The 20,229-nt window shown below is 38.6% G+C and overlaps 1 long non-coding RNA gene across 3 annotated transcripts; it reads right to left on the reverse strand.

Moving 5' to 3' along the window:
• Positions 1–1,593: 1,593 nt before the first annotated feature.
• On the reverse strand, positions 1,594–19,082 carry LOC146432602 (uncharacterized). 3 transcript variants are annotated; one of them, XR_014854175.1, is made up of 6 exons: positions 18,481–19,082; positions 16,146–16,200; positions 12,773–12,888; positions 11,972–12,041; positions 10,491–10,604; positions 1,594–1,874 (listed from the first exon to the last, which is right to left on the reverse strand). It is a non-coding gene; the product is annotated as an uncharacterized LOC146432602 (long non-coding RNA). The 3 variants fall into 3 exon arrangements; XR_014854173.1 differs by having other exon boundaries at positions 11,237–12,041; XR_014854174.1 differs by lacking the exon at positions 16,146–16,200 and having other exon boundaries at positions 11,237–12,041.
• Between the last annotated feature and the right edge of the window lie 1,147 nt (positions 19,083–20,229).

A 20,229-nucleotide genomic window follows, 5' to 3' on the forward strand; every position in this document is an offset into this window, starting at 1 on the left:
AAAGATTATGTAGTTATTTTGAGGTACTCAAACCTCTATATATTAAGGTACTTTACAAAACACAAAAAGATGACTGCTCTACAAACCAGCTTTTTTAATGATATTTTTTAAGCTCAGTTTCCAGACCAACATTCTTTGGGAAGGTTCCAGATAAGTATCTGGAACTTTTGGATGCTTCTCCCAATTGAACTGCCCAGCCATTTGATGTAACTCTATTATTATTTAACACCTGGCTGCACTGCTGTGAAGTGCAGTGTGAATAAAATATGATTTAGTGCGTGCTAGCAACTCTCTGCCAACAAAACAGAAGAAATGTTTCCTAATGATTCTCTGCACATAAATTTGTAACAGAGACCCAGAAGCAACTCTTTACATTACAAAGGTGAAAGAAGCCATGCCAAATGGTTCCACATCCAGGCACAGTGTTTGGGACCACATCCTCTACTTGCTGCAAGAGTTTGTCAGTAGGAAAGAAGCGGGTTATAGATTTATTTTTATCTGTGCAAGGATATCATGGTTAATTAGGATGTGATATCCCTGCTACTGCTGAGGTTTTTTACATTACAGGTAACACACAGAACTCATTCAGGCACCAGAACTCTGTGATGTTCCCTGCTGATAACATAGGCAATGGAAATTCAAACTCTACATCTGGAAGTTTTTCATTATAATCTGAAAGTGTTGAATTTAAAGTACTGAGGAACAGACACAATGGGCACTGGAGAGGATGTAGCCACAGCCCACATAGAGCTCAATGGATTTAAGCACAGCCTTTCCTCAAGGTGCTGCATAAATCTGCCAAAGATGAAGTTGGCTCTGTCAATTCAGTAAAAAGTGAGCTACTGAACCCATAGGGAAGGGAAGAATATTTACTGGAGAAGGAATATCTAAAACACAGGCTGAATAGTTCTGAAAAATAAGTACACAGGAGCTTAAGGAGAGGATTTTGGTTTTAACCACTCTTTGAGCACTTTGGCCTTACAATTTCAGGAATATATTTTTAATGAATTAATCTAATACTGAAAAAGAAATGGAAGCAAAGAGGTGGTCTCAAGTCCTTTGAACTTCAGTATTTAGTGACAAGAAAAAAATTAATATGGCAGAAAAAATACACAAAGGGGAACTTCTCTATGAATACATAGCTTTTTAGGTTCTAACATAGCCCCTGATCTCAGGCAAAATGAAAATGCTAAAGAATCTCCACCAAAAACTTTAATGCAGAGGCATTGGTCACCACTAATATTTTAAGCAAGTGCTGCCCATCTCCACTTTGTAACAGAAGACCATTCATAAAAAGAAATATGTATTATGGCAGTTAGAAAATGCAGATAACTTTACAAGTCTTTCAATATAGATCCTTCTCTGCAATCATTTATATTTTATAACACCAATAGGATTTTTTTTAAAGACATAGTCTTCAAAATAGAAACAATCAAATATGATAGTTACACTAACAAAATAAAACTAACCCCATCCAAGTATCTTTAAGGAACAAATTTTAATATTCCTTCCTTTATTAGGGCTTTTAAACGAAATTAGTGTAATTTGGATCCTCATGCAAAATATTTTTTGTTTAAACAGTTAAAAGTGTGATTAAGTAATGAATTAGCAGTGAAATGTTGTAATGCAAAGTCATAAGAACCTGAGACATGCACATCTGAGGGAAAATAATAAACACAGCTACTGCAGCTGCATCAACCTTTTGAGGATGGTAGACAATATAGTAACTCACTGAAAAGTGACTGCATAGTAGCTATTCTGCTCACCTGGATTTTTAGGGACATCTTTTCTGTCTTGCCAATTCCTTTCTATTTGCCCCCTGCCCTTGTTCAGATTTATTCAGCTATTGCAGCTCATTCAAGTCCTTGGGATACCTGGAAAAGAAAGCATCAGTTTTTGATCAGTCTTAGTACTGAGCCTGCTGAGTCAGCAGGGCTTTCAGATGACTCTGCTGCATCTTTTTCTTCAAAGAACCCAAGAACCCACTGCTTTCTTTTTAAATGCCAGGGAGAGTTTTGCTTAAACCAGGCACAAGACCAACGAACTCTTTCAAAAGAAAACCAACTCAGAAAAATTAAACACAGAAAACGGAATGAAAAACTGGGCAAAATTCCCTTGTGTCCTAACAAAGTGGGTCCTTTCCCTCAGGCTTGCTCTTGGATCAGCAGCTCAGTGACTTTCTAAACGTTGACAAGCTGTGCACAGTCCCCTGGCTCCATCAGAAGCACTGGGCATTCCCAGCCAGAGCCCTGCCTGCTCCCTGGCTCCAGCAGCACCGTGGCCTCAGCCCTCACTCCAGGGTCTCTTTTCCCCTAACTCGTCTGCGGTGATGATGCTCAGATGCTCTGGAGGAAGGAGCAACCTCCCCTGGCTCCAGAGGGCTGGTGGAGAGGACAGCAGTCAGGAGAAGTTAAACATCTATCTAAAGCAACCTCATGGGCTGTGCACACATGCTGGCTTAGCCATCATAAACTGCAAATAATAATGTGCACTATCTCTGGGATGTTATTTCATAAATTATAATCTGAAAGCAATCCCATGTCAGTTTTCCAAGTCTGCAGGACAGCAGCTTTCCTCAAGGGAACCCTGCCTTGACCTGGATCCCAAGGGAGGCTGAAGGGTGACTTTGGAGAAGGAGTCTGGGCTCTCCTCACTGCTTCCTTCAGTCCAGGCTCTTACACAAAAATACCATCGATAAAAGCAAGGCCACCCATTGCCTCCACACACCCCTGCCACACAAAAAGGGCTATTCTGAACCTACAGAGCACTTCCCTTGAAAACTGCATGGTATTATTTGAGAGCGTTGGTGAAAGAGCTTGGTATGATTTGCCATATTTCATGCCTGTAAATGATAGGGCAAATTTTAAATTGCTTATCCAGTGCTAGAGACAGATTAGTGACAGAAAACCAGTGGCATCCATAGGTCTTTACACCCATTTCTGATCCTCCAGCAGCAACCAGAGGTCCCCCCTGGGTAAGCCTCAGCAGCATTGGATGTCAGCCACAAACGATGGCAGCACCAATGGGAAATGATTAACAAAGGTTTGATATTTCATTTTGGGGGGCAGGAAAATTAAATCTGCAGTTTGTGACTCTTAGGAAATTAAGTCTCTATTAGGAAAGGGTTAAAGACAGATTATGTAAATAGGGATATTGTTATTTCTCCCATATGTAGCACTGTGGAGTGAAGACTGCTTTCTCTCCCTGCCTGGTTTTTTTCTTTTTTTTTTTTAGTTTTTCTTTTCCACAAATTGAGAGATTAACCTGGTCTCAATTGAAATGGCAGCCCATATCATACCTTCCCTTGATCTCACAGCATGGCTAATAACAGCTGGGGCCTACCAAGCAGGCTTCTTTATTTTTCCTTTATTGTTCCAGGCCACACAACCGTGAACCTTCAGCATGTTATGTACTTAAGCATGGTCAGGTTGATGTCATTATTTTCTTATTGTTGTGGAGCTCCCTGGGTGTTTGCCCATATTCATAGAGAGGGGCTTGTGTGCTCTTTGTAGGTTAACCTTTTAAAAAGGAGATGCTCGACCACTTGCAAATGTAGCCCAGGGCTGTGACATTGCACTGGCCGATTGGTACGCTTCAAAACACATATTAGCACCGCTTGTGCTATTTCATCTTTCTTTTTAATTTTAGCCCAGTCTTGTTAGATAAATCTTATCTGCGCCACAAGTAAATGCTTGATAGAGCACATTTTTAAAGCCTTTAGAAGGAGGGGGAGGAAAAAGAGTGTGGTTTGTCTGGGTCACTGTGTGCTTTGTCTAAGTCTAGGCAGAACTATTTGCCAGTTTATCTGTCCGCTGTCCCTCCATCCATCTCACCAGCCACCTCGCTGCAAACAAGCCACGAGCATTAATGCTGAATTGTGAGAGCTCCAGGGAAAAGTGCTTCTCTGCATGAACCCCAGCCACAGTCAGCTTTTACAATCCTATAAAAATTGGTCTACTTGCTATCAGCTCAGCCTGGGAAGCGAGCACAGCTCTCAATTGCCTCCAGCTTTGATGTAAGCACCCCACAATATTTCCGTTTAAACTACAGTGGAGGGAAGACACCTATAAAAATATTAATTAGCTCCAGTTGACACCAGATGCAGTTAACATACTGTGCACCAGCTCCAAAATACTAGAGTTTTTATTAGGTAAGCTAATGTTTATTGGGATCATTAAAGTCTGAGTCACAAAAGGCTGAGCATAAGAAAGATGTTTCAGGTATTATTCCTACCGCGTACCAAATGTAAGTTTGTTAAATTGTACTTCCAATGTTAATTATTTTGGAATTCATTTTACAAATGCAAGCTTTCAAAGAATTTGGCAAGGTTTTTTCAGGCACTCAGCAGGCCAAAATGGAAATAAGAGAAAATAAAGAGGGTGGTTTTCCCCTTCCTAGCCCTTACCTCCACTGGTTTCAATGAATTTTGGCCTTGTAACTTTTAAATGAAGCAGAGACAAACAGCGGCAGCGATTACAGGCTTAATGTCCGAATTATTTCAGTAGTGTCAATTATGATAATGATAGTCCTGACACCAGTGTATCCTTTGCTGCAGTTTCTTTTGTAGACTGGTTGATCCTTTGCTTTTTCAGCCTGGGAGGTCAGGAAGGTGAGCGGTACAGCTGGGCAGCCAGCAGCCTTCTGTATCTGGGTCACTTCAGTGCCCCAAAGGTGTGCCTGGAGTCATTGGTGTGACAGGAAGCCAAGGCCACCTGGGCATGAGGATTGAATTTATGGTCACCACCACTCTGGATGCACAGTTTGCCCTTTCTGTAAGATCTGTGCCACTCAGGCAGGAGGTGAAACCAAATGATGCTGAGATCTTACAGGATGGAGGTGGAGCACAGAGGGTTCCAGACACATAATGACACCTTTGGAGCCTCTTTGTGTTTTACCAGCTACCACCAGGATTGTCCCCTTAATGCTTCTTTTGATTTATCTAGAAAAGACAAATGACAAAGAAATTTCATTTTCCCTAATTTCTGGGGTCCTTTCTTGTAACAGAGTTCTGAATTTACAAGCCACCTCAGGACATATGTGTCTAACCACAAGGATATGTGGTCTGAATCCCTTGCACATGACCATGAAGGGTTTTTTGGCTTTTCTTTCCGTGGATCATGGCTTTACTCTTCAGCCTGGAGTTTCTTGAGCCAAATGGAGCCAATCAGTTCTCTCTCTTATGTCTGTAAGGAAAAAATTTAATATGAGCCACTCCTTTCATGTCTACAAACTTCCCTGGACAATCTGGCTTACTCCAAAGTGGAGCTAGGAAAGACAACATTAAAAAGTTGGAATGGTCAGAGAGTTTCAGCCTGATGGAAGTCTCAAGTCCCATTTCCAGGCTTTATTTTTATTATCAAAAACCCTTGTTAGTCTACAAGACAATACTCAGTAATACACTGAATTATTTTTTCTCTGACATTGTGTATCCTAGTAATTTCTCCTCTGCCATGCAAGTAAATTTAATGTTCAGGTAAAATGGTTATTTTCTCTTGAACTAAAGCTGAATATTTCCTTCTATAATGAGACATTCCAAGTAACTGTTTTAATTCCCCAAAATGTGTGGAAACTTGTATGTATAAATATAAGTTTATAGGTATATACACATATATATCTCACTGAAATGTGAATGTGTCAGGCATATCCTTCCTTCAACTTTGTTTAAGGAAATTTATAATCAGAACCACAACTGAATAAAATTAAAATAAAAATAACATCTCTCCCGTATCTATTTTAGTGGTGTGGTTGTAGAGAATGACACACTGGTTTTGGAGTACAGGAATGCACTGTAAATTCATTAAAACCTCAACAGGCTAATCTTTTATTGTCTTACACAAGATTTCCCCTGAACTGATCTTCTGTACACTTATAATACCCAATTTACGTGAAGCCCAGTTTTTAAAACTATTTAATATTTTCCCAAATCAGCACAGTTCAGCTGTGTAAAACAGCAAGTTACACCAGCATATTTATTTTGACTGAAGCCCTTCAGTGTGTTTTTATGCCAAAGTCTAGGATCACATTGCCTGGTGTAGGAAACCCATAAAAATTATGTAAACCTGTAGAAAAATTGAAGGATTTAGTCCAGAACCTTTCCTCCTTGTAAGTATTGGGGTTTTTTTGTAATATTTGTGGACCAAAAAAAATTTCAAATTTTACTGACAGATTTCCAATGTCTCTTTTCAAACCTTTTGGCTCCATCAAAACCCAAAAAAACCGACAAAATTGCCATAAGACATTATCTACCAAGAACCATGGGCTACCATTTGGAAAATATGACTTGAGCAAGATGTCCTTTCAGATAGCACTGTGCTCCGTCTCTGGTTCCATCAGGTCTTTGCATATTTTAAACGACATTCAGAAATATATTTATGCTTTTTTTCTGCTTTTTTTTTTTTCCTCCTGGAGATCTGATTTTCTTATCTGAACTCTTTTAACAAAGGTATTATGCTAAGTATAAAAGCTGTCCAATTTTTTCCAACCTTTTGCTTCTCTCTAAACCACAGTCATTTTGTTAGACATTGAAAATGTCTTGATTTAGTTGTCTTGCTATTTTGGGCCTGTCCTGCCCCCTGCAGTGGTAATAAGGATGGGGCTTCCTGCTGGGTCCTGAAGAATACCATTTCACGGCCGCCACATAGCTGGCGGCTTTTATTTATGGAGCCAAGAAAATGAATGGGTATTAGTGTCCAAACATTTCAACATGCTCCTGTGGCCATGCACAAAAGGGACTGATTTGCAGCAAATTTCCACTTATTTTCCAAAAGTATTTACCTTGCAGAAGCTTGGCTGATCGCTATAATGGCATAGCACAGGGGAAAAATGACCATTTCAGAACCCAATTTTTATATATGTTTCTGAACCTTAAAAGTGCTATACTTCTTCTGAATAAAGATAATACTCTTGGTTGCTAGGCTTTTATGGATATGTGGCTAATGCCAGCTCTTTTTTCATGTGTGCCTTTACAGCAGATGAAATAGGCATTACCTAAAAGCAAGAAGCTTACTCTGCAATGGGGACTGCGTGGGTGAAAGCTCTTGTGAAAGACAAAACTTCTTTTGAGCCCTGAAAATGGCAGTGTGGCACCTCTAAGAGGGGTTTCCAAAGCCTGTAGTTATACCTGCCTGCTGGGTGTATTTCCCACCTTTCCTAAACTACCCAGGGAATTTTGGGAAGGACTTTCAACTGGTACTTCACTTGGTAACTGCACAATACCTGCACCATGATGCTATCCAAAAAAAATGCAGGTCTTGACCAAGATATTAGACTAACAAAAAATTGGTGAGAGCCACACGTGCCCTTCAAATCACTGAAATGTAATAACCATGGGAGGCTATTAAGATACAGTTGCTGAAAGTTCTGTCCAGACTCTGCACAGTTTAGGAATGCAAATCAAAATCTTGTGCTCATGTCTTCTTAAGCAGTTCCAGACGAGTTTTGCAGCAGCAAACTTTTAGGGCAGCCAGCATGTGGATGTTAGATGACAGAAAGGCTTAGTTAGAGAAAATAAAAACTATTCTTAGTTCTGCAGGTGTTTGCAGGTAACCAATTTCAGGTGCAATTCCATGTATGCACACGCACAGGTGGAGATTGCATGCTTGAAGGTCCCTACAATAATATTTATAGGAAAGCCAAAACAAAAAGCAAAACTGGATTACTTGTGCTATAACATCATTTCTTGGAAGTTCCCAGCAGGTAAGTTGTGAAGTCTGGATAATAGAATCACACCATTACAGTAGCTGCTATACAAGTTTATGCAGGTCACCAGATATTGCAGTCTGCAACCCCTGAGTGTAAGTTTCAAAAGAAACAATACAGGAAAGAAAGGCTTGCTGATGACAATATCTTTGCCATATTTTTATCCATTTTATTTTTTGAGCTATTATTTGAAATATAAACCACATTACTCCTGTATATGGTTGCCTCACCTGCATTAAAATGCAAAACTATCACAAATTGTTTTCTAATTGATTAGTTGAATGTTGTTATCTGTATTTTTGGCCTTTTATCCTGGAAAGTCATCTGGCAATTACAGTAACGTTCCTGATTTAGCTCCTGGTCTTCAGTGTACCTCTTTTTCTCCTAAAATCAGTTTACATAAATGACAAAATTTAAATAAGAGTTCCATTTCACCACAGTGTTTGAATACCTTGCAGAGTAAATAGAAATAAGGGAATTCCATAAGGAAAAAAATCTGAAATCTTGTATTGCAGCAACCCATCTGGAGCTGCTTTACAGTTGCAGCACTTGCTCTCTATTCCTTTGTTTCCTATTCAGATTCATTCCAGTCAGAGCCTCCATCTCCTAAATCTATTCTCATTCAGGCAATCCCAAAGAAACAGCACACAACATGGGTAAATCCTCTGCAAGGAACAACTCTACCTCCCCCTGTTATCCCACCTTCAACTGCTGGTATCAGTTTCACTATATATATGAAAAGAGATGGAGGAATGAAGTGGTGGAATAGAGAGCAGGTAAATAATCTCATCTGTTTCAACATCTTTCAAACTATTCATGAGGCACACCAAGAGAAAGAGCAATGGATAGGTGAGAGATGCTCTTTCCTTTTCTTGCTCCCTAGAGTTTTATGAGATTTTGCTCCTCTTCACGTTGCACAGCAGAACACACCATGCATCAGAACAGCAGAGCAAGGAATAAATAAAAGGTGCAGCTGGAGGAATAGCTACAAGTCTCTAGGAAAAGAAAGATTCTTTCTGCGCACCTCAGCTTCTCCCACTGAAGAATGGAGAGTGTTGTGAGGGTTTGCTATGAGATCTAGACACATTGGGTAATTTTTAAATTTCCACTCAGTTCCTGATGAAGCTGTAGGTCTGTATGATACTTAATGAAAACCTTAGAACACCCTTAGAAACTACAAATTACTTCACAGCTAATGTAACAATTTAATTTTCCGAAGCAATCAAGGCCAATCAAACACCAGACATAAGTGACCTGTTTTATAACAAACTATAATTTTAAACATTTTAAAAATAAGAGTATGCCATTAGTATCCCTACCTTGTAACAGTGCAATTAAGACTGTGAATTGGTGAATTATTGTATTTTATCCTGGTTAAGAATAAGCTGTCCTGAAAACTCTCACAGAAAGTAGTGTATACCAAAACTTTCTTCCCAGTAACATTTGATTTCATTCTGCTGCCATGAAGCAGGCAAACTTAACAAAAATTAATACCTTGTTCTCTTTCTTGCTCCCCTTCTTAGTGTATCCTGGTTTATCAATGATTGAGAAAGTCTATCAAACCATGCTCGAGGTCCTTTTTTCAATCATTAGAGGTGCCTCATCCTCAAACCCCCAATTATTATAAAGGTTTCATCTTGTCAGGATAACCCAAAAATTAAAAAAAGGTAGATAAAAAACCAAATTTTGCTTTTTTTTCCCTGAGGTTAAGCATTACCTTTATCAAACAATGGCTTTGCATGTCACAGCATTAATTTTGCAATAAATTATAGTGCAGGTAGGTGGAATTGCTCACATTCCTTGACCAAAGTGTCTGACCCAGCCAGACCTCTGATTGATGGATAGTTTTTCATTTTCTTCTACTAGTTCCATCAGACAGAATCGAAAAACTGGGTGAAAAAGATCCTATTTCATGTAATAGTATTTTGTTATATATCATTAGCACCTAATTCTGTCACCAGTGCCATGTCTGTGTTAACCAGGCCTTTCAACTTAATCCCTTCACACCTCAGTGTGACACACAAGGATGTTGGGAGGTTATGCAGGGAGAAAATTAGAAGGGCCAAAGCCCAATGCTGAATTAATCTCGCTGCTGCTGTAAAAGACAATAAAAAATGTTTCTATAAATATACTGGCAACAAAAGGAGGACTAAAGAGAATCCCCATCCTTTAGTGGATGAAGGGGGAAAAACAAAGTGGCAAAGGATTAGGAAAAGACTGAAGTATTTCTTTGCCTTATTCTTTAATAGTAAAACCAGTTTTCTGTAGGTGCCCAATCTCTTGAGCTGGAGGACAGGGAGCAAAATGAAGCACTCATAACCCAAGGAGAAATGATCAGTGACCTGCTGCACCTCTTAGACACACTGAAGCCTGGGTGGGATCCACCCAAGGGTACCAAGGAAGGTGGTGCAAGTGGTCACTGGGCCGCTTTCCATCATTTCCCAGCAGTCCTGGCTCACTGGGGAGGTTCCAGTGGGCATGAAGATGTAATGGACTTGCCAGTGTTGTGTCAACAGTTGGACTCGATGATTTTAAAGCTCTTTTCCAATCTAAACAGTTCTATGATTCATCTTAGACAATCAATCCACTAAAACTCTTAGTGCCAATGAGTGAAATAGTTCAGAGACTGCTGCTGAGGAGTGACTTGGTCCAGGCCCTCCAAGGGGATATCTCTCACAAAATTAAAAGTGTGATTAGAGCATGATTGGAGCTAACTTTGATCTAAGTTCCTTAAGTATCAGTCCCAGTGCATTCTCAACTGACTATGGGCCAATGAAACTTTGGCTGCTCACCTGAGTGACAATTGCATATTGGAGTTCATGCAGCTGTTCCTCCACTAGTGTTGTTATCCAAGGCACTTGATTTAATTCAGAAATATCCACCTGTAGTATCACACCTCTTCAAGGCTGCAGAAAAGTTCAAGACCTCTTTTCACTATGGATTCCAGGTCTAGGTGAACTTTTTGTCTCTAGATGGATTCTTCTGTTTAGGACAGAACTTATGCTTAAATCTGAGCTTGCCTTATAAGCACACCTATTAAGAAAAAGGTATCCACAGACTGTTTCACAAACTGGGAAATCACAAGAATGAAACTCTAATGCAAGTAAGTCTCCTGTTAAGGTTTACCAGTGATTTAGCTGAAACCTTGGTCCTTGTGCATGCATTTTTACCTGGTTGAATTTAAGTCAAGGTAGATGAAGAGTAAAATATTCAGTGAGTTTACTTTGCTTTGCAGCTGCAGTTTTATTATTGCCAATCTTACTACTTGAAAGGGAAGAATGAGGCAGTAACTAATAAACTAAAAAGAGTACACAGCTCTGGCAGCAGGAATTTCAGTGGGTGGCAAAGCTGATCAAAAGATAGTGAATAGATTTGTGAAACTTTAAATGTGCTATGTCAAAGGACTCAAAACTTACCAATTTTTCATCTTTGTCAACATTTCCATGACTTAATCAGAACCACAAGGTACATGTAAAAAATACTTATGTTCTGCAGACAACTGTATTTCTTGTCTTATAGTTTTACACATGCATCCTACAGAACAATTTTTCACACATTTAAACACCAGATCATGCTTGCAGGGTGGTAATAGTTGTTCAGATTATCTTCAGTGCATAGCACATCCTCTCATATTCATCTGTCAAATCATCCCAGAGACATTTCCGATTGTAATTTCTCTCCCAAAGTTTTTCCCTCAAGAAGCAAACTAACAACATTGTTTTCTTCTTTGGTAGAAGTTCAGTTATTCTCAAAACCAGTCAGAGTTCACGGAAGAGGCAAAGATCAATTCAAATGACCTAATTATAGGATATAATTGGGGCCCAAGTATGTGAGTTCTTATTTTTATATTCCATGCTACAACAGCACTTACCCACATTTTGCACGTCTTTGCTTTCCAACCAAGGACCATTGTTATGGTGTCTCTATCTTTGTCCCTTTCTGACACACTGCAACATGCGTTATTTGGATGACAAGTTCTTTGAGACATAGATTGGATATTCCTTAAGTAAGCAAAGAGGTATTTAGTAAAAACACAAGGTAGATTGCAGGCAAAATCTGCTGTCATCAAGACACATTTTTTCACCCTTCTCACTACAGAAGTAGCTACTTAATTCTGAAGATCCTCTTTCTGACTTTTCTCCTAAGTCTAACTTCTCGTTGGGTTGAGTTTTCCTTTATTCTTGGGTTGGTTGTGTTGTTACTAGGGGTTTTAACACCTGGCATCTGCCATGAATCTTTAGTCTGAATCAGAGATACATTGCAAGTTCTTTACCTCAGCCACACTGAATGTGTATCCAAAAACATTCCATTGGTTCCATTGGCATCCATCCATATATGCACAACTGTAAATGACATGAAAAAAATCTGGTCTCAGATATGAAAAAGGCTATTTATGCACTTTCACAAAGGACAAAAGTCTTATAACTTTGGGTCTACACAGAAATGAGACACAAATATGTTAGTGAAAAGCCCCAAGTTTTCTAAATGTAGATGAGCACAGATTAAGAAAGCAGTAATTAATTTCCTTTGACCTCAAGCTGAAATTCCTTTCTAAAGCTGTCATAAAGAGAAAGAGGCCAGAGAGAAGAAGTGAAACTGTGTAACAATGCAATTAAACCCTTGTAATGAGGTCAGCCATTGGACTTGTTGCAACTGATATCATTATAGCAATGAGGAGGCATTATACGATGGCCTGATTTTTTACAGGATTCATTTTTTTCTTTAACTCTTTAACAGTCAGATATGTATTCTATAGCATTAGAAAATAATTGTTAATGACCAGAAGAGCAGGCACAAGCTCTATTGTCTTGCTAACACTGTTTCTTGTTATGGATGCACAGAAAAGCTCCATGACAGGGGAACATGGAACAACTCTGATGGAGACAACCTTCCACTCAGGCTCTGTGTTGTATTTGCTCTTGGAACTTCCTCCCAGAAAGAAAGAAACTCCACTCCCTTCCACAGTGAGAGAGAGTATCTTCCAGCAATCTGCTGACAGCTGGTGAAGGGGAATATTTGACTCATGTGGGAGTTGTGGTGCTCAAGGAAACATGAGCAGACCTGTAGGACTGACCTGAATCAGAAAAAATCCCAAGTAGTCTCAGTCTCACTTGAAACCTGTTGATTCATTGTGGGTTCTGGGAAAAGAATCTGCTCCGCTGGAATGGTAATTCATTGGTTTCATGTGTTCTGCAAGCATATGTTGTGATTGGTTAGGCATTAAAAAGAAATAAAAACTTGGAAACTCAGATTTCGGAACAGATTAAAGGAGATTTAGATAGGCTACATTTTACATAAAGCTTTCATCAAATAAAAAATCATTTTTTCAAGTGGAATATAAGCTGAAGATATTTTCCCTTTTTGGAGGGAATGTCTTAAGTATTGGATAGGCAGATGACAACCACCTCTGTAATTACCTCTCTGACTCACCTGGACCCACTACAACTCAACTCACATCACCCTTTTCCTCAGCAAATATTCACATATCAGTAAATAAGAATAAGAATAATATAAGAATAAATAAGAATGTTAATGATAATATTAATAATAATAAAAAAGAAGCTGTGGTTCTTTCTCCAGCGTGTGCATATGAGTGAATCCTTACTGGTGTTTGCAAGTGTATTTAGGTTTAAAAAATGGCTCAGGACTATGAATTCAAAGTGGCCACAGGTTTGAGAAGATAGAAATGTCTACAGGATGAGGAGAGAAAAGTTTAATGCAGAAAAATGTTACCTTATTGGAATCTTAAATATTCATATCCCATTTAGTCCTTAAAAACAGTTGGAGTAAACCTGAAAAGGAATAAACTGGGGCACTTATAAGGCCATGGAAAGAAGATGATTTCTTGATGAAGAGTCAGTTCCTTGACTTCAACAGGACAAGGAAATTTTGGACTTGAGCTGCCTTTCTTGGGGCTTCAGTTCCTCTGGTCCTTCTGTCAATACACATATGAAGGCAGAAAAAAGAATTTCAAACTGATATGCCATATTTCTACCTGTTCCTCCCCACCCTTCCTCAAATTGTGCAGCTTAAACCAGCTTGAAAAAATAATTTTCAAATACCTTTACCTTTTCTGAATAAGTTCACCATCCCCTGTGTGCGTATTATACTTGTAAAAGAACTATTAGAAGATGGCTTACTAGTTGGAAATAAAGAAAAGGCACCATTCTCTTGCACTCAGAGGACTGAGTCACCAGTTCAGATCCCTTTCCTTTTACTGGTGCACAGAGTGATTATGTGCCTCAGTGTCCCCTCATTGAGTATAGTACTACTGACCTCTGCAGAGAGCTGGAAGCTTTCTGTGAACCTCGGTATTAAGTGTGAAGCCACATCATTATTAAAGATATTTTATACTGAGGCAGCTGAGTGATGTCCTATAAATTGTCATTTCTCTCCAAATGGATCACAATATAATATTTCCCCCAGAAATACATTTATTATTTAACACTTTTCTGTGAAAGGTTTCTTTTACATTGCAAATGCTCAGAGTTCTTTCATAGGTCTTAGACTATTGACCCTTTACCTTAAAACATGCTATTAATGCTTAACGCTGTTATTAGTATTCAGGGAAGTAATGATTGGTACTAAAATGGAACTGTGCAGTAAAAACACCTTCTATTTTGTAAAATAATTATGTAGCCTAATAATTATTTCATACTATTCTTTTTGATTGATAGGGAAAGGGCACCAAGAAGTTTGGAATCATGATTCTTTAAGGTCTACATTCAAATTGCAGCCACCAACACCATTGTTTCCGACAGTTACATTTTCCTGGAACGGCAACAGGATGATCCCTGGTTCTGTTTGGATGAGGGTTACATCAGATAAGGGATACTTAATTAGCTTTTTTTTTTGTTTGAATGGCAAGGAATTATAATTCTATAAAGGGCAGCTCTGCGTTCCTGCGATTTCCAAGTAAGTCACTGGTACCCTGCAGGTCAAACATAGTTCAGTTCTGCAGGGAAGTGAGACTACCTCCTTCCACTCTGCTGTCATCCCACCTGACCCTAACCTGGTAAAAGCATCCCCAGTGATGCCAAAGAGGCCTTTCCATTCTCTGTGTACCAGCTACACTGGTCTTTCACATTTAAGGCTGCCAGATAAATGTCAAACCGCAATGTTCTTGTGATGTTTAATGGGAACCAGGCTGAGAGTGCTTGAACTTGTTTCACTTTAGAGAAGTTTTTGTCACTTTGGCTTAGGTGGAAAAACAAGTTTTAGATCAATAATGTCCATAAATGAAGTGCTGGGTTTTCTTAGCTGATTTGCTGCTTGCTAAGAAGAAAAAATAAAATGGAAAACCTACCTAGGTGCTTGTGCCTGTGGGTAGTACAGAAATAGCTGCAAGATTATTGTTCCATGTTTTACAGAGTTGGTTAGTTAGCTCTATTCTTTTTTTTGAGTGCATAAGATTAGCAACTTTCATAGTTGCTTTTCTCACAGATTTTCAGATTCAGACAACTATAGCTGTGTGTCTGCATGTATAACTATTTTAAACTATTTTGCTAGGTCTGTTTTGTTGCCAGTTTTTCCTTCAAATGCTGCATTAAAACTTCAAATTAAAAATTTAAGCCAGGCTTACTACTCATGATACTGCAGCAACGGATTGCAAATGAAAGGAAAATTACTGCTGCAAATAAGTAGTAAACATGTACACAGACAAATTAATTGTTTGTAAATAATTTTAAGCAAATGTGAACATTAATTTGGAAGCACTGTGAAGTCTTTCCCATCATAATGCTAATGAAGACAAGGACTTCTGAGCTTTTTCCCCTCTACATTTACCAGCAGAGATTCCTAACAGAGGAGCCAACATCCAGGAACCATAAGATTCCTGCTCATCCCTCAGCTAACCTGGGAGCTGTTCAGATATTAAGGTGATAACTGCCACAATAAAACTTCAAGACCTATTTAAGTGTTGTTAGAGGAAGAGAGGAGACTCTCCTGCCAATTCCACTGCAGCTTCTCAGCTGTGAATGCTCTGGGTGGAGCACAACTGCTCTCCTGGATCCCTATTTCAATTCTTACACGACTACCGAAAGACATCAGCAGTGCCAATAAAAGCAGTAAAACACCAGCAGGATCAGCAGTAGGAGCAACAGCTGGCCAGATACAAGAAAGGAAATAAAATGTACATCTGAGGGTAATCAAGGGATTAGTTATGATTCATGAGTCACAACTCCTTTCTGGACAGACTCCTGCTTTGATCTAGCTACATATGGCCCTTTGCTCTGGTTCTGTGTCAAAACAGCAAAAGGAGAAACACAGGAAGTAAGTGTTAAATGGAAGCAGTAAATGTGAGATATTCAGAGCTATTTATATATTCACTACTTCGGGACAATTAGTCGGATTTGAAGTTATATGGTTTACTATATAGTGAAAATTCAGGTAAGTTTTTACTTTTGTGGAAGAGATTACAAAATGAATAAAGAATGTCAGTCACCTACCAAGGACATTACCAGTGATGTTAGGAAGAGTGAAGGTCAGATCTCTGATTCCCATCTAGGGATAGAGGAAATTTCAAATGTTGTATGAATATTTTCCACATTTCTTTTAATAATATTGCAGTAAGTAATGAAATATTGAAAGTATCACCTTATTTCAAATTTGATTTTTTCTGTTTTAACTCCTATTAGCTCTAATCATGTTGGGGTTTAAGCTACAGGAAAACCTTTCTGTCAGCTGTTTGAAATGTCTTGCAGACCAGGAGTGAATAAGCTTCTAGGCTTGTGTCAGAAAAGTTAAGTAAACTCTCCAAGTTTCTCAACAGGAGAAGTATTTTCAAGATCTCAAATAATTTATGTCTCTCTTCTCAGAATCCTCTTAAATGTTTTCATTGTGTTTTGGTTTTTAAGTGACCTTACCCTTTTTCAGTGTTCCCTTTCTTTTACATCCAAGAATCTCATTTAGACACAGATTTTTTAGAACTGTTACCCAATTTGAAATCTGATTGGTAGGGACTACATTTATTTTTGTACTATGCCAATTTTTGTAAGGAAGCAATTCAGCATCAAATCACTCACAAATTTTAATTCTTTCAGAGCAATTACTTTTGGTAAAAATTCTAAACTCTTTAATGACATAATAAGTCAATTCTGATAGTGTAATGTTTTCAGTTGAACCTGAAACTAGTTCCCAAATTATAGAGTCTTTTTTCAGTTCTATCACACACATTGCAACTCCTCCTCCAGATTACTCAACGATGCAAACGTATATTCCAATAATAACAGTAGAGACATGGTTTTAGATATGCCAAGCATATAGAGAGCCTATATATAGAGGGCCTATATTTAGCCTCTACTTCCATCACCCTGTGAATGTAGTGCCAGAGGGAATAATTAAGGGGCAAGACTGGTTGACCTAGACAGTGGTTGACCCGCCCAACAGGCTTTCAGACTGAATTCTCTGGTCTGCTAAAGAAGAAAGCCTCACAAAGTGTCTTTAAAGCAGCCATGGAAGACAAGTAGACGGTTCCCCAGTGACTCTGTGATGATGTAAGTCTGTCAGAGATGGCTCAGCTATTTGCCATCACAAGGCATTTCCTGCCCCAGGCATAAGAGGACAGTCATAAAGTCATATATGGAAGGCAGAGTGGGAACTGAACGTGGTGAACCCTGCTACCTTAGATCCTTTGTCAGCAAAAGTAGACTTCCCTCTTTGTAACCAGAACCAAGTGAATCTGAATCTCCAGACCCCTGTGGTTTCCCACTTTGTTCTGTGGCTTTGACATACCAGGAAAATGTGGCTTGATGGTTGTCTTATCCAAACAATAAGTCCATCTCAAGCAACAACCTGTCAGGCCTTTATGAAATCTGAGTTAGGCGTTACCAGCCTGGTTTCAAAACAGTTATCTGCCACAACCAACTCCCAATGAGAAGACTTCCACCAGCAAAATTTGTTTGGTGTCTCCAACTAATTTGTTCCTGAGTCTCTATGCTGAATCTGTGCCAAAAATACTGCACAGGGGTGGCACTGGGGTTTGACCATAAGGCTTGTGTGGAGACTCATCATTTCACACCACCACTGCTACAGACATCATGAGATATCATGAGATATCACAAACTTTAGTTCAGTGATCAAAACAGTCTGAAAGGAATCTCCAAATCTACCCAGAGATGAAAGTCCTTGTGTCGATTCATTAGTCATCTTTGCTTTATCATTAGGAAATGTAAAACACTAAGTTTGCGGGAAAGATATTCACCACTAGGTCCAGCTGGAGCCTTTCAATATTTCTGATCACATAATTAACAGATTCAGTTTGTCAATTTCTGTCATGAGTTAACCCCAGTTATACCCCCAAAAAGGCTTTGACAACACCCCTGTTCTAGAACATGCTATACCTTTCAAAGGGTAACATTTTCCTGCACTCCCTAGCAATTCCCAGCTCAGGAAAGAATGTAGGACATGGAACAGAAGTCAGATCTGAAAAGAAACCCCAAAAGCCAGAACTTCCACAAGTCCAGTTGCCTTGTAATGAAAACTTAGGTTCCTCAGCTTTCCACAGCAGACAGTCTCCAAATAACATTCAAGAAAATGCATTCAATTTCAGACATGAATAGTACAAGAACATTTTCCCATTCTCACCACATTTTTTAGGATTTCTCCTACTGTATCCTAAATGTTTGGAGATTTTTTCCCAGTTCAAAGGCACATGGCTCATACAATCCAACTTTCTCTAGAGAAGGCTACCACATTTTAAAGGAGTGCTTAGAAGCTTTTCTGAAGGAAACTATCTACCAAATTCTGCTTTCTGACTAAAGCTGAATTCCAGTGTATACTCACTCATGGTCCCCGTAGAGCCAATGGCACTGCTGCAACTCATCATGAAGTTCCAGTCCTTTGTACAATGCAAACATTTTTCCCAGTAGATTTTTTTAAAGCCAGTTTTCAAATAAAGGATGAGGTTCAAAAGGAAATGTTAATGCTTTTCTTTCTTGGATGTCGGACCAGACTGGCTGGGAAGAAGGAACTGGTGTACAATTTTGTTCCTGTTAATTTTGTTAATAGTCTTGTGCTGCAACTTGTCTAGATGCTTTGTGACTAGTGCTGGTCTTTTCTCCTTTTTTTCCCACTGACATGCTCTTGCCAAGGATATCATTATGACATTCTGTAGTAACAAGCATTCTTCTGTTCAAATTTATATCAATTAGTTTGGGACAGTAATTCAATCGGACGGCCCACTGGATTTTGAAAGACTCGCAACGATGTCAAAGTGGCGACCTTTTTCCTTCACTCTCAGCCAAAAGCCATTTTTTAACAAGGAGCTCTTGAAAAGAAATGCCACTTTGATAATTAGTTATTGATCACGGACAATGCGGCGACGAATACCATCGGATTAGCCAGACGCCAGTGGGTCGCGACACGAGGGTTTCCTTATCGCAATAATCTATGGAAAGAAATATAGAATAAAGGTCATTAAGGCTTCTGGTTTGGGAACATAACCCAGATATCTTAACTTCCGTATTAAAAATTAAAATACCAAAGCGTTCTGGATGCACTTAGTTTTGCCATGAAACTGTTAAAAAAACTTCTGGCTAGGCAAAATTTGTGAAGTTACACTCTTTAAGCAACTACATTTAAAATTATTTTGATAAATTAACCCTGCTGTGGCCAGCAGTATTACCTAACTAAAACACCATTATCTTTCCTACCCTAAAACGTCCATTAGAAACTGTTCTGGATCTGTGCATAAAAACACCATAACAATTATGGACTTAAAATATAATGGACTTTTCTTTCATCTAATTTAGGAAGCATTTCAAGGCCCGCCTGAAATTGCTTCATGTAAGTTATTTAATGGAGAAAAAATGGCAAAGAACAATTTTATTGCACTTAAAAGAGCAGAAAGGAGGAAGGAATCCATTAGTTTTAGTGTTTCTTTCCAGAATATTAATGAAACATAGCTTTGCTGAAATGTGCAAGAATATACAACCTGTGCTATAATTTTGGCTGAGAGACCATTAGATTAGTACTGAAGTAATACAACTATCTTTGAGGTGTGTAGGATAATGTTAGAGTCCCATTGTAATTGAACTCTTATAATACCATAGGTAATACCCATACATGACTGGACTATATAGTACTTTACATTAAGAAATATATTACTTATAGATCATCATTTCAAATTCAGTACAGGTCTTTATTCCTTTATAGACTTGCCTAGAATAGATATAATTTCAGTGTGACAATGAGATAAAGAAAAAACATTACTCGGAGAACAAAAAAAATCCAGAACAATTGACTTAAATAATGTCACACAGGAAAATCTGCAAGTCTAAAACTCAAACTCAGATTACTTTGTTTCTTATAATTTAAAATTATTTTCTTATAAACTGATAAATAATGGCATTTGAAACACTGTGAATAGTCCAATGCTTGTCAACACTGCCCAAATTAAAGTGATATCATATCCACTTCCCATTGCATAATTCCTGTCTGTTTCAGCACACAGCGTTATAAAATGAACACCTACACAAGAAGAACCTCTCAAACCTGAAAGTTTTTTCATATAGATTTGGATTCGTATTGATG

The sequence above is a fragment of the Lichenostomus cassidix genome, chromosome 10, assembly GCF_008360975.1.
Source record: "Lichenostomus cassidix isolate B80296 chromosome 10, HeHo_3.0, whole genome shotgun sequence".
In the NCBI taxonomy this organism is placed as follows: Eukaryota; Metazoa; Chordata; class Aves; order Passeriformes; family Meliphagidae; genus Lichenostomus; species Lichenostomus cassidix.